Source organism: Lissotriton helveticus, chromosome 3_1 (genome assembly GCF_964261635.1).
Source record: "Lissotriton helveticus chromosome 3_1, aLisHel1.1, whole genome shotgun sequence".
In the NCBI taxonomy this organism is placed as follows: Eukaryota; Metazoa; Chordata; class Amphibia; order Caudata; family Salamandridae; genus Lissotriton; species Lissotriton helveticus.
Window position 1 is genome coordinate 1,740,521,089 of NC_136061.1, and position 27,312 is coordinate 1,740,548,400.

Consider the following 27,312-nt stretch of genomic DNA (forward strand, 5'->3'; position numbering starts at 1 on the left):
TGCAAATCAGCCTTGACCCTGTGCCTCATGGGAACAGTCCAGCTCGAACTGCCAAGCCATGTCTTTCCCGGACCGGAATCAAGCATCCAAGGACCGGTTTCTGGCTATCAGCCTTCATCAGCCTGGATAGCTTGACTCCAGTGGTGTGGAGAGCATGGGACTCACGTCTGAGCATACCCATCCCACTCGGGGTTACAAATGCAAAAACAACAATTGATGGACTGAATGCAGAACAATGTCATACATTCACCCCAGTTCAGAGATCTGGGCCTAAATCCATCGTTTTTTTGCACTCCACACCACCCCAGGTCAGGCATGGCTATATGCAAATCAGCCTTGACCCTGTGCCTCATGGGAACAGTCCAGCCCGAACTGCCAAGCCATGTCTTTCCCGGACCGGAATCAAGCATCCAAGGACCGGTTTCTGGCTATCAGCCTTCATCAGCCTGGATAGCTTGACTCCAGTGGTGTGGAGAGCATGGGACTCACGTCTGAGCATACCCATCCCACTCGGTGTGACAAATGCAAAAACAAGAATTGATGGACAGAATGCAGAACAATGTCATACATTCACCCCAGTTCAGAGATCTGGGCCTAAATCCATCGTTTTTTTTGCACTCCACACCACCCCAGGTCAGACATGGCTATATGCAAATCAGCCTTGACCCTGTGCCTCATGGTAACAGTCCAGCCCGAACTGCCAAGCCATGTCTTTCCCGGACCGGAATCTAGCATCCAAGGACCGGTTTCTGGCTATCAGCCGTCATCAGCCTGGATAGCTTGACTCCAGTGGTGTGGAGAGCATGGGACTCACGTCTGAGCATACCCATCCCACTCGGGGTGACAAATGCAAAAACAAGAATTGATGGACAGAATGCAGAACAATGTCATACATTCACCCCAGTTCAGAGATCTGGGCCTAAATCCATCGTTTTGTTGCACTCCACACCACCCCAGGTCAGACATGGCTATATGCAAATCAGCCTTGACCCTGTGCCTCATGGGAACAGTCCAGCCCGAACTGCCAAGCCATGTCTTTCCCGGACCGGAATCTAGCATCCAAGGACCGGTTTCTGGCTATCAGCCTTCATTAGCCTGGATAGCTTGACTCCAGTGGTGTGGAGAGCATGGGACTCACGTCTGAGCATACCCATCCCACTCGGGTGACAAATGCAAAAACAAGAATTGATGGACAGAATGCAGAACAATGTCATACAATAACCCCAGTTCAGAGATCTGGGCCTAAATCCATCATTTTTTCGCACTACACACCACCCCAGGTCAGACATGGCTATATGCAAATCAGCCTTGACCCTGTGCTTCATGGGAACAGTCCAGCCCGAACTGCCAAGCCATGTCTTTCCCGGACCGGAATCTAGCATCCAAGGACCGGTTTCTGGCTATCAGCCTTCATCAGCCTGGATAGCTTGACTCCAGTGGTGTGGAGAGCATGGGACTCACGTCTGAGCATACCCATCCCACTCGGGGTGACAAATGCAAAAACAAGAATTGATGGACAGAATGCAGAACAATGTCTTACATTCACCCCAGTTCAGAGATCTGGGCCTAAATCCATCATTTTTTTGCACTGCACACCACCCCAGGTCAGACATGGCTATATGCAAATCAGCCTTGACCCTGTGCCTCATGGGAACAGTCCAGCCCGAACTGCCAAGCCATGTCTTTCCCGGACCGGAATCTAGCATCCAAGGACCGGTTTCTGGCTTTCAGCTTTCATCAGCCTGGATAGCTTGACTCCAGTGGTGTGGAGAACATGGGACTCACGTGTTAGCATACCCATCCCACTCAGGGTGACAAATGCAAAAACAAGAATTGATGGACAGAATGCAGAACAATGTCATACATTCACCCCAGTTCAGAGATCTGGGCCTAAATCCATCGTTTTCTTGCACTCCACACCACCCCAGGTCAGACATGGCTATATGCAAATAAGCCTTGACCCTGTGCCTCATGGGAACAGTCCAGCCCGAACTGCCAATCCATGTCTTTCCCGGACCGGAATCAAGCATCCAAGGACCGGTTTCTGGCTATCAGCCTTCATCAGCCTGGATAGCTTGACTCCAGTGGTGTGGAGAGCATGGGACTCACGTCTGAGCATACCCATCCCACTCGGGGTGACAAATGCAAAAACAACAATTGATGGACAGAATGCAGAACAATGTCATACATTCACCCCAGTTCAGAGATCTGGGCCTAAATCCATCGTTTTTTTGCACTCCACACCACCCCAGGTCAGACATGGCTATATGCAAATCAGCCTTGACCCTGTGCCTCATGGGAACAGTCCAGCTCGAACTGCCAAGCCATGTCTTTCCCGGACCGGAATCAAGCATCCAAGGACCGGTTTCTGGCTATCAGCCTTCATCAGCCTGGATAGCTTGACTCCAGTGGTGTGGAGAGCATGGGACTCACGTCTGAGCATACCCATCCCACTCGGGGTGACAAATGCAAAAACAACAATTGATGGACTGAATGCAGAACAATGTCATACATTCACCCCAGTTCAGAGATCTGGGCCTAAATCCATCGTTTTTTTGCACTCCACACCACCCCAGGGCAGACATGGCTATATGCAAATCAGCCTTGACCCTGTGCCTCATGGGAACAGTCCAGCCCGAACTGCCAAGCCATGTCTTTCCCGGACCGGAATCAAGCATCCAAGGACCGGTTTCTGGCTATCAGCCTTCATCAGCCTGGATAGCTTGACTCCAGTGGTGTGGAGAGCATGGGACTCACGTCTGAGCATACCCATCCCACTCGGGGTGACAAATGCAGAAACAACAATTGATGGACAGAATGTAGAACAATGTTATACATTCACCCCAGTTCAGAGATCTGGGCCTAAATCCATCGTTTTTTGCACTCCACACCACCCCAGGTCAGACATGGCTATATGCAAATCAGCCTTGACCCTGTGCCTCATGGGAACAGTCCAGCCGAACTGCCAAGCCATGTCTTTCCCGGACTGCAATCAAGCATCCAAGGACCGGTTTCTGGCTATCAGCCTTCATCAGCCTGGATAGCTTGACTCCAGTGGTGTGGAGAGCATGGGACTCACGTCTGAGCATACCCATCCCACTCAGGGTGACAAATGCAAAAACAAGAATTGATGGACAGAATGCAGAACAATGTCATACATTCACCCCAGTTCAGAGATCTGGGCCTAAATCCATCGTTTTCTTGCACTCCACACCACCCCAGGTCAGACATGGCTATATGCAAATCAGCCTTGACCCTGTGCCTCATGGGAACAGTCCAGCTCGAACTGCCAAGCCATGTCTTTCCCGGACCGGAATCAAGCATCCAAGGACCGGTTTCTGGCTATCAGCCTTCATCAGCCTGGATAGCTTGACTCCAGTGGTGTGGAGAGCATGGGACTCACGTCTGAGCATACCCATCCCACTCGGGGTGACAAATGCAAAAACAACAATTGATGGACTGAATGCAGAACAATGTCATACATTCACCCCAGTTCAGAGATCTGGGCCTAAATCCATCGTTTTTTTGCACTCCACACCACCCCAGGTCAGACATGGCTATATGCAAATCAGCCTTGACCCTGTGCCTCATGGGAACAGTCCAGCCCGAACTGCCAAGCCATGTCTTTCCCGGACCGGAATCAAGCATCCAAGGACCGGTTTCTGGCTATCAGCCTTCATCAGCCTGGATAGCTTGACTCCAGTGGTGTGGAGAGCATGGGACTCACGTCTGAGCATACCCATCCCACTCGGGGTGACAAATGCAAAAACAACAATTGATGGACAGAATGTAGAACAATGTTATACATTCACCCCAGTTCAGAGATCTGGGCCTAAATCCATCGTTTTTTGCACTCCACACCACCCCAGGTCAGACATGGCTATATGCAAATCAGCCTTGACCCTGTGCCTCATGGGAACAGTCCAGCCCGTACTGCCAAGCCATGTCTTTCCCGGACTGCAATCAAGCATCCAAGGACCGGTTTCTGGCTATCAGCCTTCATCAGCCTGGATAGCTTGACTCCAGTGGTGTGGAGAGCATGGGACTCACGTCTGAGCATACCCATCCCACTCGGGTGACAAATGCAAAAACAAGAATTGATGGACAGAATGCAGAACAATGTCATACATTCACCCCAGTTCAGAGATCTGGGCCTAAATCCATCGTTTTTTTGCACTCCACACCACCCCAGGTCAGACATGGCTATATGCAAATCAGCCTTGACCCTGTGCCTCATGGGAACAGTCCAGCCCGAACTGCCAAGCCATGTCTTTCCCGGACCGGAATCTAGCATCCAAGGACCGGTTTCTGGCTATCAGCCTTCATCAGCCTGGATAGCTTGACTCCAGTGGTGTGGAGAGCATGGGACTCACGTCTGAGCATACTCATCCCACTCGGGGTGACAAATGCAAAAACAAGAATTGATGGACAGAATGCAGAACAATGTCTTACATTCACCCCAGTTCAGAGATCTGGGCCTAAATCCATCATTTTTTTGCACTGCACACCACCCCAGGTCAGACATGGCTATATGCAAATCAGCCTTGACCCTGTGCCTCATGGGAACAGTCCAGCCCGAACTGCCAAGCCATGTCTTTCCCGGACCGGAATCTAGCATCCAAGGACCGGTTTCTGGCTTTCAGCTTTCATCAGCCTGGATAGCTTGACTCCAGTGGTGTGGAGAACATGGGACTCACGTCTTAGCATACCCATCCCACTCAGGGTGACAAATGCAAAAACAAGAATTGATGGACAGAATGCAGAACAATGTCATACATTCACCCCAGTTCAGAGATCTGGGCCTAAATCCATCGTTTTCTTGCACTCCACACCACCCCAGGTCAGACATGGCTATATGCAAATCAGCCTTGACCCTGTGCCTCATGGGAACAGTCCAGCCCGAACTGCCAATCCATGTCTTTCCCGGACCGGAATCAAGCATCCAAGGACCGGTTTCTGGCTATCAGCCTTCATCAGCCTGGATAGCTTGACTCCAGTGGTGTGGAGAGCATGGGACTCACGTCTGAGCATACCCATCCCACTCGGGGTGACAAATGCAAAAACAACAATTGATGGACAGAATGCAGAACAATGTCATACATTCACCCCAGTTCAGAGATCTGGGCCTAAATCCATCGTTTTTTTGCACTCCACACCACCCCAGGTCAGACATGGCTATATGCAAATCAGCCTTGACCCTGTGCCTCATGGGAACAGTCCAGCTCGAACTGCCAAGCCATGTCTTTCCCGGACCGGAATCAAGCATCCAAGGACCGGTTTCTGGCTATCAGCCTTCATCAGCCTGGATAGCTTGACTCCAGTGGTGTGGAGAGCATGGGACTCACGTCTGAGCATACCCATCCCACTCGGGGTGACAAATGCAAAAACAACAATTGATGGACTGAATGCAGAACAATGTCATACATTCACCCCAGTTCAGAGATCTGGGCCTAAATCCATCGTTTTTTTGCACTCCACACCACCCCAGGTCAGACATGGCTATATGCAAATCAGCCTTGACCCTGTGCCTCATGGGAACAGTCCAGCCCGAACTGCCAAGCCATGTCTTTCCCGGACCGGAATCAAGCATCCAAGGACCGGTTTCTGGCTATCAGCCTTCATCAGCCTGGATAGCTTGACTCCAGTGGTGTGGAGAGCATGGGACTCACGTCTGAGCATACCCATCCCACTCGGGGTGACAAATGCAAAAACAACAATTGATGGACAGAATGTAGAACAATGTTATACATTCACCCCAGTTCAGAGATCTGGGCCTAAATCCATCGTTTTTTGCACTCCACACCACCCCAGGTCAGACATGGCTATATGCAAATCAGCCTTGACCCTGTGCCTCATGGGAACAGTCCAGCCCGAACTGCCAAGCCATGTCTTTCCCGGACTGCAATCAAGCATCCAAGGACCGGTTTCTGGCTATCAGCCTTCATCAGCCTGGATAGCTTGACTCCAGTGGTGTGGAGAGCATGGGACTCACGTCTGAGCATACCCATCCCACTCAGGGTGACAAATGCAAAAACAAGAATTGATGGACAGAATGCAGAACAATGTCATACATTCACCCCAGTTCAGAGATCTGGGCCTAAATCCATCGTTTTCTTGCACTCCACACCACCCCAGGTCAGACATGGCTATATGCAAATAAGCCTTGACCCTGTGCCTCATGGGAACAGTCCAGCCCGAACTGCCAATCCATGTCTTTCCCGGACCGGAATCAAGCATCCAAGGACCGGTTTCTGGCTATCAGCCTTCATCAGCCTGGATAGCTTGACTCCAGTGGTGTGGAGAGCATGGGACTCACGTCTGAGCATACCCATCCCACTCGGGGTGACAAATGCAAAAACAACAATTGATGGACAGAATGCAGAACAATGTCATACATTCACCCCAGTTCAGAGATCTGGGCCTAAATCCATCGTTTTTTTGCACTCCACACCACCCCAGGTCAGACATGGCTATATGCAAATCAGCCTTGACCCTGTGCCTCATGGGAACAGTCCAGCTCGAACTGCCAAGCCATGTCTTTCCCGGACCGGAATCAAGCATCCAAGGACCGATTTCTGGCTATCAGCCTTCATCAGCCTGGATAGCTTGACTCCAGTGGTGTGGAGAGCATGGGACTCACGTCTGAGCATACCCATCCCACTCGGGGTGACAAATGCAAAAACAACAATTGATGGACTGAATGCAGAACAATGTCATACATTCACCCCAGTTCAGAGATCTGGGCCTAAATCCATCGTTTTTTTGCACTCCACACCACCCCAGGTCAGACATGGCTATATGCAAATCAGCCTTGACCCTGTGCCTCATGGGAACAGTCCAGCCCGAACTGCCAAGCCATGTCTTTCCCGGACCGGAATCAAGCATCCAAGGACCGGTTTCTGGCTATCAGCCTTCATCAGCCTGGATAGCTTGACTCCAGTGGTGTGGAGAGCATGGGACTCACGTCTGAGCATACCCATCCCACTCGGGGTGACAAATGCAAAAACAACAATTGATGGACAGAATGTAGAACAATGTTATACATTCACCCCAGTTCAGAGATCTGGGCCTAAATCCATTGTTTTTTGCACTCCTCACCACCCCAGGTCAGACATGGCTATATGCAAATCAGCCTTGACCCTGTGCCTCATGGGAACAGTCCAGCCCGTACTGCCAAGCCATGTCTTTCCCGGACTGCAATCAAGCATCCAAGGACCGGTTTCTGGCTATCAGCCTTCATCAGCCTGGATAGCTTGACTCCAGTGGTGTGGAGAGCATGGGACTCACGTCTGAGCATACCCATCCCACTCGGGTGACAAATGCAAAAACAAGAATTGATGGACAGAATGCAGAACAATGTCATACATTCACCCCAGTTCAGAGATCTGGGCCTAAATCCATCGTTTTTTTGCACTCCACACCACCCCAGGTCAGACATGGCTATATGCAAATCAGCCTTGACCCTGTGCCTCATGGGAACAGTCCAGCCCGAACTGCCAAGCCATGTCTTTCCCGGACCGGAATCTAGCATCCAAGGACCGGTTTCTGGCTATCAGCCTTCATCAGCCTGGATAGCTTGACTCCAGTGGTGTGGAGAGCATGGACTCACGTCTGAGCATACCCATCCCACTCGGGGTGACAAATGCAAAAACAAGAATTGATGGACAGAATGCAGAACAATGTCTTACATTCACCCCAGTTCAGAGATCTGGGCCTAAATCCATCATTTTTTTGCACTGCACACCACCCCAGGTCAGACATGGCTATATGCAAATCAGCCTTGACCCTGTGCCTCATGGGAACAGTCCAGCCCGAACTGCCAAGCCATGTCTTTCCCGGACCGGAATCTAGCATCCAAGGACCGGTTTCTGGCTTTCAGCTTTCATCAGCCTGGATAGCTTGACTCCAGTGGTGTGGAGAACATGGGACTCACGTCTTAGCATACCCATCCCACTCAGGGTGACAAATGCAAAAACAAGAATTGATGGACAGAATGCAGAACAATGTCATACATTCACCCCAGTTCAGAGATCTGGGCCTAAATCCATCGTTTTCTTGCACTCCACACCACCCCAGGTCAGACATGGCTATATGCAAATCAGCCTTGACCCTGTGCCTCATGGGAACAGTCCAGCCCGAACTGCCAATCCATGTCTTTCCCGGACCGGAATCAAGCATCCAAGGACCGGTTTCTGGCTATCAGCCTTCATCAGCCTGGATAGCTTGACTCCAGTGGTGTGGAGAGCATGGGACTCACGTCTGAGCATACCCATCCCACTCGGGGTGACAAATGCAAAAACAACAATTGATGGACAGAATGCAGAACAATGTCATACATTCACCCCAGTTCAGAGATCTGGGCCTAAATCCATCGTTTTTTTGCACTCCACACCACCCCAGGTCAGACATGGCTATATGCAAATCAGCCTTGACCCTGTGCCTCATGGGAACAGTCCAGCTCGAACTGCCAAGCCATGTCTTTCCCGGACCGGAATCAAGCATCCAAGGACCGGTTTCTGGCTATCAGCCTTCATCAGCCTGGATAGCTTGACTCCAGTGGTGTGGAGAGCATGGGACTCACGTCTGAGCATACCCATCCCACTCGGGGTGACAAATGCAAAAACAACAATTGATGGACTGAATGCAGAACAATGTCATACATTCACCCCAGTTCAGAGATCTGGGCCTAAATCCATCGTTTTTTTGCACTCCACACCACCCCAGGTCAGACATGGCTATATGCAAATCAGCCTTGACCCTGTGCCTCATGGGAACAGTCCAGCCCGAACTGCCAAGCCATGTCTTTCCCGGACCGGAATCAAGCATCCAAGGACCGGTTTCTGGCTATCAGCCTTCATCAGCCTGGATAGCTTGACTCCAGTGGTGTGGAGAGCATGGGACTCACGTCTGAGCATACCCATCCCACTCGGGGTGACAAATGCAAAAACAACAATTGATGGACAGAATGTAGAACAATGTTATACATTCACCCCAGTTCAGAGATCTGGGCCTAAATCCATCGTTTTTTGCACTCCACACCACCCCAGGTCAGACATGGCTATATGCAAATCAGCCTTGACCCTGTGCCTCATGGGAACAGTCCAGCCCGAACTGCCAAGCCATGTCTTTCCCGGACTGCAATCAAGCATCCAAGGACCGGTTTCTGGCTATCAGCCTTCATCAGCCTGGATAGCTTGACTCCAGTGGTGTGGAGAGCATGGGACTCACGTCTGAGCATACCCATCCCACTCGGGGTGACAAATGCAAAAACAAGAATTGATGGACAGAATGCAGAACAATGTCTTACATTCACCCCAGTTCAGAGATCTGGGCCTAAATCCATCATTTTTTTGCACTGCACACCACCCCAGGTCAGACATGGCTATATGCAAATCAGCCTTGACCCTGTGCCTCATGGGAACAGTCCAGCCCGAACTGCCAAGCCATGTCTTTCCCGGACCGGAATCTAGCATCCAAGGACCGGTTTCTGGCTTTCAGCTTTCATCAGCCTGGATAGCTTGACTCCAGTGGTGTGGAGAACATGGGACTCACGTCTTAGCATACCCATCCCACTCAGGGTGACAAATGCAAAAACAAGAATTGATGGACAGAATGCAGAACAATGTCATACATTCACCCCAGTTCAGAGATCTGAGCCTAAATCCATCGTTTTCTTGCACTCCACACCACCCCAGATCAGACATGGCTATATGCAAATCAGCCTTGACCCTGTGCCTCATGGGAACAGTCCAGCCCGAACTGCCAATCCATGTCTTTCCCGGACCGGAATCAAGCATCCAAGGACCGGTTTCTGGCTATCAGCCTTCATCAGCCTGGATAGCTTGACTCCAGTGGTGTGGAGAGCATGGGACTCACGTCTGAGCATACCCATCCCACTCGGGGTGACAAATGCAAAAACAACAATTGATGGACAGAATGCAGAACAATGTCATACATTCACCCCAGTTCAGAGATCTGGGCCTAAATCCATCGTTTTTTTGCACTCCACACCACCCCAGGTCAGACATGGCTATATGCAAATCAGCCTTGACCCTGTGCCTCATGGGAACAGTCCAGCTCGAACTGCCAAGCCATGTCTTTCCCGGACCGGAATCAAGCATCCAAGGACCGGTTTCTGGCTATCAGCCTTCATCAGCCTGGATAGCTTGACTCCAGTGGTGTGGAGAGCATGGGACTCACGTCTGAGCATACCCATCCCACTCGGGGTGACAAATGCAAAAACAACAATTGATGGACTGAATGCAGAACAATGTCATACATTCACCCCAGTTCAGAGATCTGGGCCTAAATCCATCGTTTTTTTGCACTCCACACCACCCCAGGTCAGACATGGCTATATGCAAATCAGCCTTGACCCTGTGCCTCATGGGAACAGTCCAGCCCGCACTGCCAAGCCATGTCTTTCCCGGACCGGAATCAAGCATCCAAGGACCGGTTTCTGGCTATCAGCCTTCATCAGCCTGGATAGCTTGACTCCAGTGGTGTGGAGAGCATGGGACTCACGTCTGAGCATACCCATCCCACTCGGGGTGACAAATGCAAAAACAACAATTGATGGACAGAATGTAGAACAATGTTATACATTCACCCCAGTTCAGAGATCTGGGCCTAAATCCATCGTTTTTTGCACTCCACACCACCCCAGGTCAGACATGGCTATATGCAAATCAGCCTTGACCCTGTGCCTCATGGGAACAGTCCAGCCCGAACTGCCAAGCCATGTCTTTCCCGGACTGCAATCAAGCATCCAAGGACCGGTTTCTGGCTATCAGCCTTCATCAGCCTGGATAGCTTGACTCCAGTGGTGTGGAGAGCATGGGACTCACGTCTGAGCATACCCATCCCACTCGGGGTGACAAATGCAAAAACAACAATTGATGGACAGAAGGCAGAACAATGTCATACATTCACCCCAGTTCAGAGATCTGGGCCTAAATCCATCGTTTTTTTGCACTCCACACCACCCCAGGTCAGACATGGCTATATGCAAATCAGCCTTGGCCCTGTGCCTCATGGGAACAGTCCAGCCCGAACTGCCAAGCCATGTCTTTCCCGGACCGGAATCTAGCATCCAAGGACCGGTTTCTGGCTATCAGCCTTCATTAGCCTGGATAGCTTGACTCCAGTGGTGTGGAGAGCATGGGACTCACGTCTGAGCATACCCATCCCACTCGGGTGACAAATGCAAAAACAAGAATTGATGGACAGAATGCAGAACAATGTCATACAATCACCCCAGTTCAGAGATCTGGGCCTAAATCCATCATTTTTTTGCACTACACACCACCCCAGTTCAGACATGGCTATATGCAAATCAGCCTTGACCCTGTGCCTCATGGGAACAGTCCAGCCCGAACTGCCAAGCCATGTCTTTCCCGGACCGGAATCTAGCATCCAAGGACCGGTTTCTGGCTATCAGCCTTCATCAGCCTGAATAGCTTGACTCCAGTGGTGTGGAGAGCATGGGACTCACGTATGAGCATACCCATCCCACTCGGGGTGACAAATGCAAAAACAAGAATTGATGGACAGAATGCAGAACAATGTCTTACATTCACCCCAGTTCAGAGATCTGGGCCTAAATCCATCATTTTTTTGCACTGCACACCACCCCAGGTCAGACATGGCTATATGCAAATCAGCCTTGACCCTGTGCCTCATGGGAACAGTCCAGCCCGAACTGCCAAGCCATGTCTTTCCCGGACCGGAATCTAGCATCCAAGGACCGGTTTCTGGCTTCCAGCTTTCATCAGCCTGGATAGCTTGACTCCAGTGGTGTGGAGAACATGGGACTCACGTGTTAGCATACCCATCCCACTCAGGGTGACAAATGCAAAAACAAGAATTGATGGACAGAATGCAGAACAATGTCATACATTCACCCCAGTTCAGAGATCTGGGACTAAATCCATCGTTTTCTTGCACTCCACACCACCCCAGGTCAGACATGGCTATATGCAAATCAGCCTTGACCCTGTGCCTCATGGGAACAGTCCAGCCCGAACTGCCAATCCATGTCTTTCCCGGACCGGAATCAAGCATCCAAGGACCGGTTTCTGGCTATCAGCCTTCATCAGCCTGGATAGCTTGACTCCAGTGGTGTGGAGAGCATGGGACTCACGTCTGAGCATACCCATCCCACTCGGGGTGACAAATGCAAAAACAACAATTGATGGACAGAATGCAGAACAATGTCATACATTCACCCCAGTTCAGAGATCTGGGCCTAAATCCATCGTTTTTTTGCACTCCACACCACCCCAGGTCAGACATGGCTATATGCAAATCAGCCTTGACCCTGTGCCTCATGGGAACAGTCCAGCTCGAACTGCCAAGCCATGTCTTTCCCGGACCGGAATCAAGCATCCAAGGACCGGTTTCTGGCTATCAGCCTTCATCAGCCTGGATAGCTTGACTCCAGTGGTGTGGAGAGCATGGGACTCACGTCTGAGCATACCCATCCCACTCGGGGTGACAAATGCAAAAACAACAATTGATGGACTGAATGCAGAACAATGTCATACATTCACCCCAGTTCAGAGATCTGGGCCTAAATCCATCGTTTTTTTGCACTCCACACTACCCCAGGTCAGACATGGCTATATGCAAATCAGCCTTGACCCTGTGCCTCATGGGAACAGTCCAGCCCGAACTGCCAAGCCATGTCTTTCCCGGACCGGAATCAAGCATCCAAGGACCGGTTTCTGGCTATCAGCCTTCATCAGCCTGGATAGCTTGACTCCAGTGGTGTGGAGAGCATGGGACTCACGTCTGAGCATACCCATCCCACTCGGGGTGACAAATGCAAAAACAACAATTGATGGACAGAATGTAGAACAATGTTATACATTCACCCCAGTTCAGAGATCTGGGCCTAAATCCATCGTTTTTTGCACTCCACACCACCCCAGGTCAGACAAGGCTATATGCAAATCAGCCTTGACCCTGTGCCTCATGGGAACAGTCCAGCCCGAACTGCCAAGCCATGTCTTTCCCGGACTGCAATCAAGTATCCAAGGACCGGTTTCTGGCTATCAGCCTTCATCAGCCTGGATAGCTTGACTCCAGTGGTGTGGAGAGCATGGGACTCACGTCTGAGCATACCCATCCCACTCGGGGTGACAAATGCAAAAACAACAATTGATGGACAGAAGGCAGAACAATGTCATACATTCACCCCAGTTCAGAGATCTGGGCCTAAATCCATCGTTTTTTTGCACTCCACACCACCCCAGGTCAGACATGGCTATATGCAAATCAGCCTTGGCCCTGTGCCTCATGGGAACAGTCCAGCCCGAACTGCCAAGCCATGTCTTTCCCGGACCGGAATCTAGCATCCAAGGACCGGTTTCTGGCTATCAGCCTTCATTAGCCTGGATACCTTGACTCCAGTGGTGTGGAGAGCATGGGACTCACGTCTGAGCATACCCATCCCACTCGGGTGACAAATGCAAAAACAAGAATTGATGGACAGAATGCAGAACAATGTCATACAATCACCCCAGTTCAGAGATCTGGGCCTAAATCCATCATTTTTTTGCACTACACACCACCCCAGTTCAGACATGGCTATATGCAAATCAGCCTTGACCCTGTGCCTCATGGGAACAGTTCAGCCCGAACTGCCAAGCCATGTCTTTCCCGGACCGGAATCTAGCATCCAAGGACCGGTTTCTGGCTATCAGCCTTCATCAGCCTGAATATCTTGACTCCAGTGGTGTGGAGAGCATGGGACTCACGTCTGAGCATACCCATCCCACTCGGGGTGACAAATGCAAAAACAAGAATTGATGGACAGAATGCAGAACAATGTCATACATTCACCCCAGTTCAGAGATCTGGGCCTAAATCCATTGTTTTTTTGCACTCCACACAACCCCAGGTCAGACATGGCTATATGCAAATCAGCCTTGACCCTGTGCCTCATGGGAACAGTCCAGCTCGAACTGCCAAGCCATGTCTTTCCCGGACCGGAATCAAGCATCCAAGGACCGGTTTCTGGCTATCAGCCTTCATCAGCCTGGATAGCTTGACTCCAGTGGTGTGGAGAGCATGGGACTCACGTCTGAGCATACCCATCCCACTCGGGGTGACAAATGCAAAAACAACAATTGATGGACTGAATGCAGAACAATGTCATACATTCACCCCAGTTCAGAGATCTGGGCCTAAATCCATCGTTTTTTTGCACTCCACACCACCCCAGGTCAGACATGGCTATATGCAAATCAGCCTTGACCCTGTGCCTCATGGGAACAGTCCAGCCCGAACTGCCAAGCCATGTCTTTCCCTTACCGGAATCAAGCATCCAAGGACCGGTTTCTGGCTATCAGCCTTCATCAGCCTGGATAGCTTGACTCCAGTGGTGTGGAGAGCATGGGACTCACGTCTGAGCATACCCATCCCACTCGGGGTGACAAATGCAAAAACAAGAATTGATGGACAGAATGCAGAACAATGTCATACATTCACCCCAGTTCAGAGATCTGGGCCTAAATCCATCGTTTTTTTTGCACTCCACACCACCCCAGGTCAGACATGGCTTTATGCAAATCAGCCTTGACCCTGTGCCTCATGGGAACAGTCCAGCCCGAACTGCCAAGCCATGTCTTTCCCGGACCTGAATCAAGCATCCAAGGACCGGTTTCTGGCTATCAGCCTTCATCAGCCTGGATAGCTTGACTCCAGTGGTGTGGAGAGCATGGGACTCACGTCTGAGCATACCCATCCCACTCGGGGTGACAAATGCAAAAACAAGAATTGATGGACAGAATGCAGAACAATGTCATACATTCACCCCAGTTCAGAGATCTGGGCCTAAATCCATTGTTTTTTTGCACTCCACACCACCCCAGGTCAGACATGGCTATATGCAAATCAGCCTTGACCCTGTGCCTCATGGGAACAGTCCAGCCCGAACTGCCAAGCCATGTCTTTCCCAGACCGGAATCTAGCATCCAAGGACAGGTTTCTGGCTATCAGCCTTCATCAGCCTGGATAGCTTGACTCCAGTGGTGTGGAGAGCATGGGACTCACGTCTGAGCATACCCATCCCACTCGGGGTGACAAATGCAAAAACAAGAATTGATGGACAGAATGCAGAACAATGTCTTACATTCACCCCAGTTCAGAGATCTGGGCCTAAATCCATCATTTTTTTGCACTACACACCACCCCAGGTCAGAAATGGCTATATGCAAATCAGCCTTGACCCTGTGCCTCATGGGAACAGTCCAGCCCGAACTGCCAAGCCATGTCTTTCCCGGACCGGAATCTAGCATCCAAGGACCGTTTTCTGGATATCAGCCTTCATCAGCCTGGATAGCTTGACTCCAGTGGTGTGGAGAGCATGGGACTCACGTGTTAGCATACCCATCCCACTCAGGGTGACAAATGCAAAAACAAGAATTGATGGACAGAATGCAGAACAATGTCATACATTCACCCCAGTTCAGAGATCTGGGCCTAAATCCATCGTTTTCTTGCACTCCACACCACCCCAGGTCAGACATGGCTATATGCAAATCAGCCTTGACCCTGTGCCTCATGGGAACAGTCCAGCTCGAACTGCCAAGCCATGTCTTTCCCGGACCGGAATCAAGCATCCAAGGACCGGTTTCTGGCTATCAGCCTTCATCAGCCTGGATAGCTTGACTCCAGTGGTGTGGAGAGCATGGGACTCACGTCTGAGCATACCCATCCCACTCGGGGTGACAAATGCAAAAACAACAATTGATGGACTGCATGCAGAACAATGTCATACATTCACCCCAGTTCAGAGATCTGGGCCTAAATCCATCGATTTTTTTGCACTCCACACCACCCCAGGTCAGACATGGCTATATGCAAATCAGCCTTGACCCTGTGCCTCATGGGAACAGTCCAGCCCGAACTGCCAAGCCATGTCTTTCCCGGACCGGAATCAAGCATCCAAGGACCGGTTTCTGGCTATCAGCCTTCATCAGCCTGGATAGCTTGACTCCAGTGGTGTGGAGAGCATGGGACTCACGTCTGAGCATACCCATCCCACTCGGGGTGACAAATGCAAAAACAACAATTGATGGACAGAATGTAGAACAATGTTATACATTCACCCCAGTTCAGAGATCTGGGCCTAAATCCATCGTTTTTTGCACTCCACACCACCCCAGGTCAGACATGGCTATATGCAAATCAGCCTTGACCCTGTGCCTCATGGGAACAGTCCAGCCCGAACTGCCAAGCCATGTCTTTCCCGGACTGCAATCAAGCATCCAAGGACCGGTTTCTGGCTATCAGCCTTCATCAGCCTGGATAGCTTGACTCCAGTGGTGTGGAGAGCAGGGGACTCACGTCTGAGCATACCCATCCCACTCGGGGTGACAAATGCAAAAACAACAATTGATGGACAGAAGGCAGAACAATGTCATACATTCACCCCAGTTCAGAGATCTGGGCCTAAATCCATCGTTTTTTTGCACTCCACACCACCCCAGGTCAGACATGGCTATATGCAAATCAGCCTTGGCCCTGTGCCTCATGGGAACAGTCCAGCCCGAACTGCCAAGCCATGTCTTTCCCGGACCGGAATCTAGCATCCAAGGACCGGTTTCTGGCTATCAGCCTTCATTAGCCTGGATAGCTTGACTCCAGTGGTGTGGAGAGCATGGGACTCACGTCTGAGCATACCCATCCCACTCGGGTGACAAATGCAAAAACAAGAATTGATGGACAGAATGCAGAACAATGTCATACAATCACCCCAGTTCAGAGATCTGGGCCTAAATCCATCATTTTTTTGCACTACACACCACCCCAGTTCAGACATGGCTATATGCAAATCAGCCTTGACCCTGTGCCTCATGGGAACAGTCCAGCCCGAACTGCCAAGCCATGTCTTTCCCGGACCGGAATCTAGCATCCAAGGACCGGTTTCTGGCTATCAGCCTTCATCAGCCTGAATAGCTTGACTCCAGTGGTGTGGAGAGCATGGGACTCACGTCTGAGCATACCCATCCCACTCGGGGTGACAAATGCAAAAACAAGAATTGATGGACAGAATGCAGAACAATGTCATACATTCACCCCAGTTCAGAGATCTGGGCCTAAATCCATTGTTTTTTTGCACTCCACACAACCCCAGGTCAGACATGGCTATATGCAAATCAGCCTTGACCCTGTGCCTCATGGGAACAGTCCAGCTCGAACTGCCAAGCCATGTCTTTCCCGGACCGGAATCAAGCATCCAAGGACCGGTTTCTGGCTATCAGCCTTCATCAGCCTGGATAGCTTGACTCCAGTGGTGTGGAGAGCATGGGACTCACGTCTGAGCATACCCATCCCACTCGGGGTGACAAATGCAAAAACAACAATTGATGGACTGAATGCAGAACAATGTCATACATTCACCCCAGTTCAGAGATCTGGGCCTAAATCCATCGTTTTTTTGCACTCCACACCACCCCAGGTCAGACATGGCTATATGCAAATCAGCCTTGACCCTGTGCCTCATGGGAACAGTCCAGCCCGAACTGCCAAGCCATGTCTTTCCCGGACCGGAATCAAGCATCCAAAGACCGGTTTCTGGCTATCAGCCTTCATCAGCCTGGATAGCTTGACTCCAGTGGTGTGGAGAGCATGGGACTCACGTCTGAGCATACCCATCCCACTCGGGGTGACAAATGCAAAAACAAGAATTGATGGACAGAATGCAGAACAATGTCATACATTCACCCCAGTTCAGAGATCTGGGCCTAAATCCATCGTTTTTTTTGCACTCCACACCACCCCAGGTCAGACATGGCTTTATGCAAATCAGCCTTGACCCTGTGCCTCATGGGAACAGTCCAGCCCGAACTGCCAAGCCATGTCTTTCCCGGACCTGAATCAAGCATCCAAGGACCGGTTTCTGGCTATCAGCCTTCATCAGCCTGGATAGCTTGACTCCAGTGGAGTGGAGAGCATGGGACTCACGTCTGAGCATACCCATCCCACTCGGGGTGACAAATGCAAAAACAAGAATTGATGGACAGAATGCAGAACAATGTCATACATTCACCCCAGTTCAGAGATCTGGGCCTAAATCCATTGTTTTTTTGCACTCCACACCACCCCAGGTCAGACATGGCTATATGCAAATCAGCCTTGACCCTGTGCCTCATGGGAACAGTCCAGCCCGAACTGCCAAGCCATGACTTTCCCAGACCGGAATCTAGCATCCAAGGACAGGTTTCTGGCTATCAGCCTTCATCAGCCTGGATAGCTTGACTCCAGTGGTGTGGAGAGCATGGGACTCACGTCTGAGCATACCCATCCCACTCGGGGTGACAAATGCAAAAACAAGAATTGATGGACAGAATGCAGAACAATGTCTTACATTCACCCCAGTTCAGAGATCTGGGCCTAAATCCATCATTTTTTTGCACTACACACCACCCCAGGTCAGACATGGCTATATGCAAATCAGCCTTGACCCTGTGCCTCATGGGAACGGTCCAGCCCGAACTGCCAAGCCGTGTCTTTCCCGGACCGGAATCTAGCATCCAAGGACCGTTTTCTGGCTATCAGCCTTCATCAGCCTGGATAGCTTGACTCCAGTGGTGTGGAGAGCATGGGACTCACGTGTTAGCATACCCATCCCACTCAGGGTGACAAATGCAAAAACAAGAATTGATGGACAGAATGCAGAACAATGTCATACATTCACCCCAGTTCAGAGATCTGGGCCTAAATCCATCGTTTTCTTGCACTCCACACCACCCCAGGTCAGACATGGCTATATGCAAATCAGCCTTGACCCTGTGCCTCATGGGAACAGTCCAGCCCGAACTGCCAAGCCATGTCTTTCCCGGACCGGAATCAAGCATCCAAGGACCGGTTTCTGGCTATCAGCCTTCATCAGCCTGGATAGCTTGACTCCAGTGGTGTGGAGAGCATGGGACTCACGTCTGAGCATACCCATCCCACTCGGGGTGACAAATGCAAAAACAAGAATTGATGGACAGAATGCAGAACAATGTCATACATTCACCCCAGTTCAGAGATCTGGGCCTAAATCCATCTTTTTTTGCACTCCACACCACCCCAGGTCAGACATGGCTATATGCAAATCAGCCTTGACCCTGTGCCTCATGGGAACAGTCCAGCTCGAACTGCCAAGCCATGTCTTTCCCGGACCGGAATCAAGCATCCAAGGACCGGTTTCTGGCTATCAGCCTTCATCAGCCTGGATAGCTTGACTCCAGTGGTGTGGAGAGCATGGGACTCACGTCTGAGCATACCCATCACACTCGGGGTGACAAATGCAAAAACAACAATTGATGGACTGAATGCAGAACAATGTCATACATTCACCCCAGTTCAAAGATCTGGGCCTAAATCCATCGTTTTTTTGCACTCCACACCACCCCAGGTCAGACATGGCTATATGCAAATCAGCCTTGACCCTGTGCCTCATGGGAACAGTCCAGCCCGAACTGCCAAGCCATGTCTTTCCCGGACCGGAATCAAGCATCCAAGGACCGGTTTCTGGCTATCAGCCTTCATCAGCCTGGATAGCTTGACTCCAGTGGTGTGGAGAGCATGGGACTCACGTCTGAGCATACCCATCCCACTCGGGGTGACAAATGCAAAAACAACAATTGATGGACAGAATGCAGAACAATGTCATACATTCACCCCAGTTCAGAGATCTGGGCCTAAATCCATCGTTTTTTTGCACTCCACACCACCCCAGGTCAGACATGGCTATATGCAAATCAGCCTTGACCCTGTGCCTCATGGGAACAGTCCAGCCCGAACGGCCAAGCCATGTCTTTCCCGGACTGCAATCAAGCATCCAAGGACCGGTTTCTGGCTATCAGCCTTCATCAGCCTGGATAGCTTGACTCCAGTGGTGTGGAGAGCATGGGACTCACGTCTGAGCATACCCATCCCACTCGGGGTGACAAATGCAAAAACAACAATTGATGGACTGAATGCAGAACAATGTCATACATTCACCCCAGTTCAGAGATCTGGGCCTAAATCCATCGCTTTATTGCACTCCACACCACCCCAGGTCAGGCATGGCTATATGCAAATCAGCCTTGACCCTGTGCCTCATGGGAACAGTCCAGCCCGAACTGCGAAGCCATGTCTTTCCCGGACCGGAATCAAGCATCCAAGGACCGGTTTCTGGCTATCAGCCTTCATTAGCCTGGATAGCTTGACTCCAGTGGTGTGGAGAGCATGGGTCTCACGTCTGAGCATACCCATCCCACTCGGGTGACAAATGCAAAAACAAGAATTGATGGACAGAATGCAGAACAATGTCATACAGTCACCCCAGTTCAGAGATCTGGGCCTAAATCCATCATTTTTTTGCACTACACACCACCCCAGGTCAGACATGGCTATATGCAAATCAGCCTTGACCCTGTGCCTCATGGGAACAGTCCAGCCCGAACTGCCAAGCCATGTCTTTCCCGGACCGGAATCTAGCATCCAAGGACCGGTTTCTGGCTATCATCCTTCATCAGCCTGAATAGCTTGACTCCAGTGGTGTGGAGAGCATGGGACTCACGTCTGAGCATACCCATCACACTCGGGGTGACAAATGCAAAAACAAGAATTGATGGACAGAATGCAGAACAATGTCATACATTCACCCCAGTTCAGAGATCTGGGCCTAAATCCATTGTTCTTTTGCACTCCACACCACCCCAGGTCAGACATGGCTATATGCAAATCAGCCTTGACCCTGTGCCTCATGGGAACAGTCCAGCTCGTACTGCCAAGCCATGTCTTTCCCGGACCGGAATCAAGCATCCAAGGACCGGTTTCTGGCTATCAGCCTTCATCAGCCTGGATAGCTTGACTCCAGTGGTGTGGAGAGCATGGGACTCACGTCTGAGCATACCCATCCCACTCGGGGTGACAAATGCAAAAACAACAATTGATGGACTGAATGCAGAACAATGTCATACATTCACCCCAGTTCAGAGATCTGGGCCTAAATCCATCGTTTTATTGCACTCCACACCACCCCAGGTCAGGCATGGCTATATGCAAATCAGCCTTGACCCTGTGCCTCATGGGAACAGTCCAGCCCGAACTGCGAAGCCATGTCTTTCCCGGACCGGAATCAAGCATCCAAGGACCGGTTTCTGGCTATCAGCCTTCATCAGCCTGGATAGCTTGACTCCAGTGGTGTGGAGAGCATGGGACTCACGTCTGAGCATACCCATCCCACTCGGTGTGACAAATGCAAAAACAAGAATTGATGGACAGAATGCAGAACAATGTCATACATTTACCCCAGTTCAGAGATCTGGGCCTAAATCCATCGTTTTTTTTGCACTCCACACCACCCCAGGTCAGACATGGCTGTATGCAAATCAGCCTTGACCCTGTGCCTCATGGGAACAGTCCAACCCGAACTGCCAAGCCATGTCTTTCCCGGACCGGAATCTAGCATCCAAGGACCGGTTTCTGGCTATCAGCCGTCATCAGCCTGGATAGCTTGACTCCAGTGGTGTGGAGAGCATGGGACTCACGTCTGAGCATACCCATCCCACTCGGGGTGACAAATGCAAAAACAAGAATTGATGGACAGAATGCAGAACAATGTCATACATTCACCCCAGTTCAGAGATCTGGGCCTAAATCCATCGTTTTGTTGCACTCCACACCACCCCAGGTCAGACATGGCTATATGCAAATCAGCCTTGACCCTGTGCCTCATGGGAACATTCCAGCCCGAACTGCCAAGCCATGTCTTTCCCGGACCGGAATCTAGCATCCAAGGACCGGTTTCTGGCTATCAGCCTGGATAGCTTGACTCCAGTGTTGTGGAGAGCATGGGACTCACGTCTGAGCATACCCATCCCACTCGGTGTGACAAATGCAAAAACAAGAATTGATGGACAGAATGCAGAACAATGTCATACATTCACTCCAGTTCAGAGATCTTGGCCTAAATCCATCGTTTTGTTGCACTCCACACCACCCCAGGTCAGACATAGCTATATGCAAATCAGCCTTGACCCTGTGCCTCATGGGAACAGTCCAGCCCGAACTGCCAAGCCATGTCTTTCCCGGACCGGAATCGAGCATCCAAGGACCGGTTTCTGGCTATCAGCCTTCATCAGCCTGGATAGCTTGACTCCAGTGGTGTGGAGAGCATGGGACTCACGTCTGAGCATACACATCCCACTCGGGGTGACAAATGCAAAAACAAGAATTGATGGACAGAATGCAGAACAATGTCATACATTCACTCCAGTTCAGAGATCTGGGCCTAAATCCATCGTTTTGTTGCACTCCACACCACCCCAGGTCAGACATGGCTATATGCAAATCAGCCTTGACCCTGTGCCTCATGGGAACAGTCCAGCCCGAACTGCCAAGCCATGTCTTTCCCGGACCGGAATCTAGCATCCAAGGACCGGTTTCTGGCTATCAGCCTTCATAAGCCTGGATAGCTTGACTCCAGTGGTGTGGAGAGCATGGGACTCACGTCTGAGCATACCCATCCCACTCGGGGTGACAAATGCAAAAACAAGAATTGATGGACAGAATGCAGAACAATGTCATACATTCACCCCAGTTCAGAGATCTGGGCCTAAATCCATCGTTTTTTTGCACTCCACACCACCCCAGGTCAGACATGGCTATATGCAAATCAGCCTTGACCCTGTGCCTCATGGGAACAGTCCAGCCCGAACTGCCAAGCCATGTCTTTCCCGGACCGGAATCAAGCATCCAAGGACCGGTTTCTGGCTATCAGCCTTCATCAGCTTGGATAGCTTGACTCCAGTGGTGTGGAGAGCATGGGACTCACGTCTGAGCATACCCATCCCACTCGGGGTGACAAATGCAAAAACAACAATTGATGGACTGAATGCAGAACAATGTCATACATTCACCCCAGTTCAGAGATCTGGGCCTAAATCCATCGTTTTATTGCACTCCACACCACCCCAGGTCAGGCATGGCTATATGCAAATCAGCCTTGACCCTGTGCCTCATGGGAACAGTCCAGCCCGAACTGCGAAGCCATGTCTTTCCCGGACCGGAATCAAGCATCCAAGGACCGGTTTCTGGCTATCAGCCTTCATCAGCCTGGATAGCTTGACTCCAGTGGTGTGGAGAGCATGGGACTCACGTCTGAGCATACCCATCCCACTCGGTGTGACAAATGCAAAAACAAGAATTGATGGACAGAATGCAGAACAATGTCATACATTTACCCCAGTTCAGAGATCTGGGCCTAAATCCATCGTTTTTTTTGCACTCCACACCACCCCAGGTCAGACATGGCTGTATGCAAATCAGCCTTGACCCTGTGCCTCATGGGAACAGTCCAACCCGAACTGCCAAGCCATGTCTTTCCCGGACCGGAATCTAGCATCCAAGGACCGGTTTCTGGCTATCAGCCGTCATCAGCCTGGATAGCTTGACTCCAGTGGTGTGGAGAGCATGGGACTCACGTCTGAGCATACCCATCCCACTCGGGGTGACAAATGCAAAAACAAGAATTGATGGACAGAATGCAGAACAATGTCATACATTCACCCCAGTTCAGAGATCTGGGCCTAAATCCATCGTTTTGTTGCACTCCACACCACCCCAGGTCAGACATGGCTATATGCAAATCAGCCTTGACCCTGTGCCTCATGGGAACATTCCAGCCCGAACTGCCAAGCCATGTCTTTCCCGGACCGGAATCTAGCATCCAAGGACCGGTTTCTGGCTATCAGCCTGGATAGCTTGACTCCAGTGTTGTGGAGAGCATGGGACTCACGTCTGAGCATACCCATCCCACTCGGTGTGACAAATGCAAAAACAAGAATTGATGGACAGAATGCAGAACAATGTCATACATTCACTCCAGTTCAGAGATCTTGGCCTAAATCCATCGTTTTGTTGCACTCCACACCACCCCAGGTCAGACATAGCTATATGCAAATCAGCCTTGACCCTGTGCCTCATGGGAACAGTCCAGCCCGAACTGCCAAGCCATGTCTTTCCCGGACCGGAATCGAGCATCCAAGGACCGGTTTCTGGCTATCAGCCTTCATCAGCCTGGATAGCTTGACTCCAGTGGTGTGGAGAGCATGGGACTCACGTCTGAGCATACACATCCCACTCGGGGTGACAAATGCAAAAACAAGAATTGATGGACAGAATGCAGAACAATGTCATACATTCACTCCAGTTCAGAGATCTGGGCCTAAATCCATCGTTTTGTTGCACTCCACACCACCCCAGGTCAGACATGGCTATATGCAAATCAGCCTTGACCCTGTGCCTCATGGGAACAGTCCAGCCCGAACTGCCAAGCCATGTCTTTCCCGGACCGGAATCTAGCATCCAAGGACCGGTTTCTGGCTATCAGCCTTCATAAGCCTGGATAGCTTGACTCCAGTGGTGTGGAGAGCATGGGACTCACGTCTGAGCATACCCATCCCACTCGGGGTGACAAATGCAAAAACAAGAATTGATGGACAGAATGCAGAACAATGTCATACATTCACCCCAGTTCAGAGATCTGGGCCTAAATCCATCGTTTTTTTGCACTCCACACCACCCCAGGTCAGACATGGCTATATGCAAATCAGCCTTGACCCTGTGCCTCATGGGAACAGTCCAGCCCGAACTGCCAAGCCATGTCTTTCCCGAACCGGAATCAAGCATCTAAGGACCGGTTTCTGGCTATCAGCCTGGATAGCTTGACTCCAGTGGTGTGGAGAGCATGGGACTCACGTCTGAGCATACCCATCCCACTCGGGGTGACAAATGCAAAAACAACAATTGATGGACAGAATGCAGAACAATGTCATACATTCACCCCAGTTCAGAGATCTGGGCCTAAATCCATCGTTTTTTTGCACTCCACACCACCCCAGGTCAGACATGGCTATATGCAAATCAGCCTTGACCCTGTGCCTCATGGGAACAGTCCAGCTCGAACTGCCAAGCCATGTCTTTCCCGGACCGGAATCAAGCATCCATGGACCGGTTTCTGGCTATCAGCCTTCATCAGCCTGGATAGCTTGACTCCAGTGGTGTGGAGAGCATGGGACTCACGTCTGAGCATACCCATCCCACTCGGGGTGACAAATGCAAAAACAACAATTGATGGACTGAATGCAGACCAATGTCATACATTCACCCCAGTTCAGAGATCTGGGCCTAAATCCATCGTTTTTTTGCACTCCACACCACCCCAGGTCAGACATGGCTATATGCAAATCAGCCTTGACCCTGTGCCTCATGGGAACAGTCCAGCCCGAACGGCCAAGCCATGTCTTTCCCGGACCGGAATCAAGCATCCAAGGACCGGTTTCTGGCTATCAGCCTTCATCAGCCTGGATAGCTTGACTCCAGTGGTGTGGAGAGCATGGGACTCACGTCTGAGCATACCCATCCCACTCGGGGTGACAAATGCAAAAACAACAATTGATGGACAGAATGTAGAACAATGTTATACATTCACCCCAGTTCAGAGATCTGGGCCTAAATCCATCGTTTTTTGCACTCCACACCACCCCAGGTCAGACAAGGCTATATGCAAATCAGCCTTGACCCTGTGCCTCATGGGAACAGTCCAGCCCGAACTGCCAAGCCATGTCTTTCCCGGACTGCAATCAAGCATCCAAGGACCGGTTTCTGGCTATCAGCCTTCATCAGCCTGGATAGCTTGACTCCAGTGGTGTGGAGAGCATGGGACTCACGTCTGAGCATACCAATCCCACTCGGGGTGACAAATGCAAAAACAACAATTGATGGACAGAAGGCAGAACAATGTCATACATTCACCCCAGTTCAGAGATCTGGGCCTAAATCCATCGTTTTTTTGCACTCCACACCACCCCAGGTCAGACATGGCTATATGCAAATCAGCCTTGGCCCTGTGCCTCATGGGAACAGTCCAGCCCGAACTGCCAAGCCATGTCTTTCCCGGACCGGAATCTAGCATCCAAGGACCGGTTTCTGGCTATCAGCCTTCATTAGCCTGGATAGCTTGACTCCAGTGGTGTGGAGAGCATGGGACTCACGTCTGAGCATACCCATCCCACTCGGGTGACAAATGCAAAAACAAGAATTGATGGACAGAATGCAGAACAATGTCATACAATCACCCCAGTTCAGAGATCTGGGCCTAAATCCATCATTTTTTTGCACTACACACCACCCCAGTTCAGACATGGCTATATGCAAATCAGCCTTGACCCTGTGCCTCATGGGAACAGTCCAGCCCGAACTGCCAAGCCATGTCTTTCCCGGACCGGAATCTAGCATCCAAGGACCGGTTTCTGGCTATCAGCCTTCATCAGCCTGAATAGCTTGACTCCAGTGGTGTGGAGAGCATGGGACTCACGTCTGAGCATACCCATCCCACTCGGGGTGACAAATGCAAAAACAAGAATTGATGGACAGAATGCAGAACAATGTCATACATTCACCCCAGTTCAGAGATCTGGGCCTAAATCCATTGTTTTTTTGCACTCCACACAACCCCAGGTCAGACATGGCTATATGCAAATCAGCCTTGACCCTGTGCCTCATGGGAACAGTCCAGCTCGAACTGCCAAGCCATGTCTTTCCCGGACCGGAATCAAGCATCCAAGGACCGGATTCTGGCTATCAGCCTTCATCAGCCTGGATAGCTTGACTCCAGTGGTGTGGAGAGCATGGGACTCACGTCTGAGCATACCCATCCCACTCGGGGTGACAAATGCAAAAACAACAATTGATGGACTGAATGCAGAACAATGTCATACATTCACCCCAGTTCAGAGATCTGGGCCTAAATCCATCGTTTTTTTGCACTCCACACCACCCCAGGTCAGACATGGCTATATGCAAATCAGCCTTGACCCTGTGCCTCATGGGAACAGTCCAGCCCGAACTGCCAAGCCATGTCTTTCCCTTACCGGAATCAAGCATCCAAGGACCGGTTTCTGGCTATCAGCCTTCATCAGCCTGGATAGCTTGACTCCAGTGGTGTGGAGAGCATGGGACTCACGTCTGAGCATACCCATCCCACTCGGGGTGACAAATGCAAAAACAAGAATTGATGGACAGAATGCAGAACAATGTCATACATTCACCCCAGTTCAGAGATCTGGGCCTAAATCCATCGTTTTTTTTGCACTCCACACCACCCCAGGTCAGACATGGCTTTATGCAAATCAGCCTTGACCCTGTGCCTCATGGGAACAGTCCAGCCCGAACTGCCAAGCCATGTCTTTCCCGGACCTGAATCAAGTATCCAAGGACCGGTTTCTGGCTATCAGCCTTCATCAGCCTGGATAGCTTGACTCC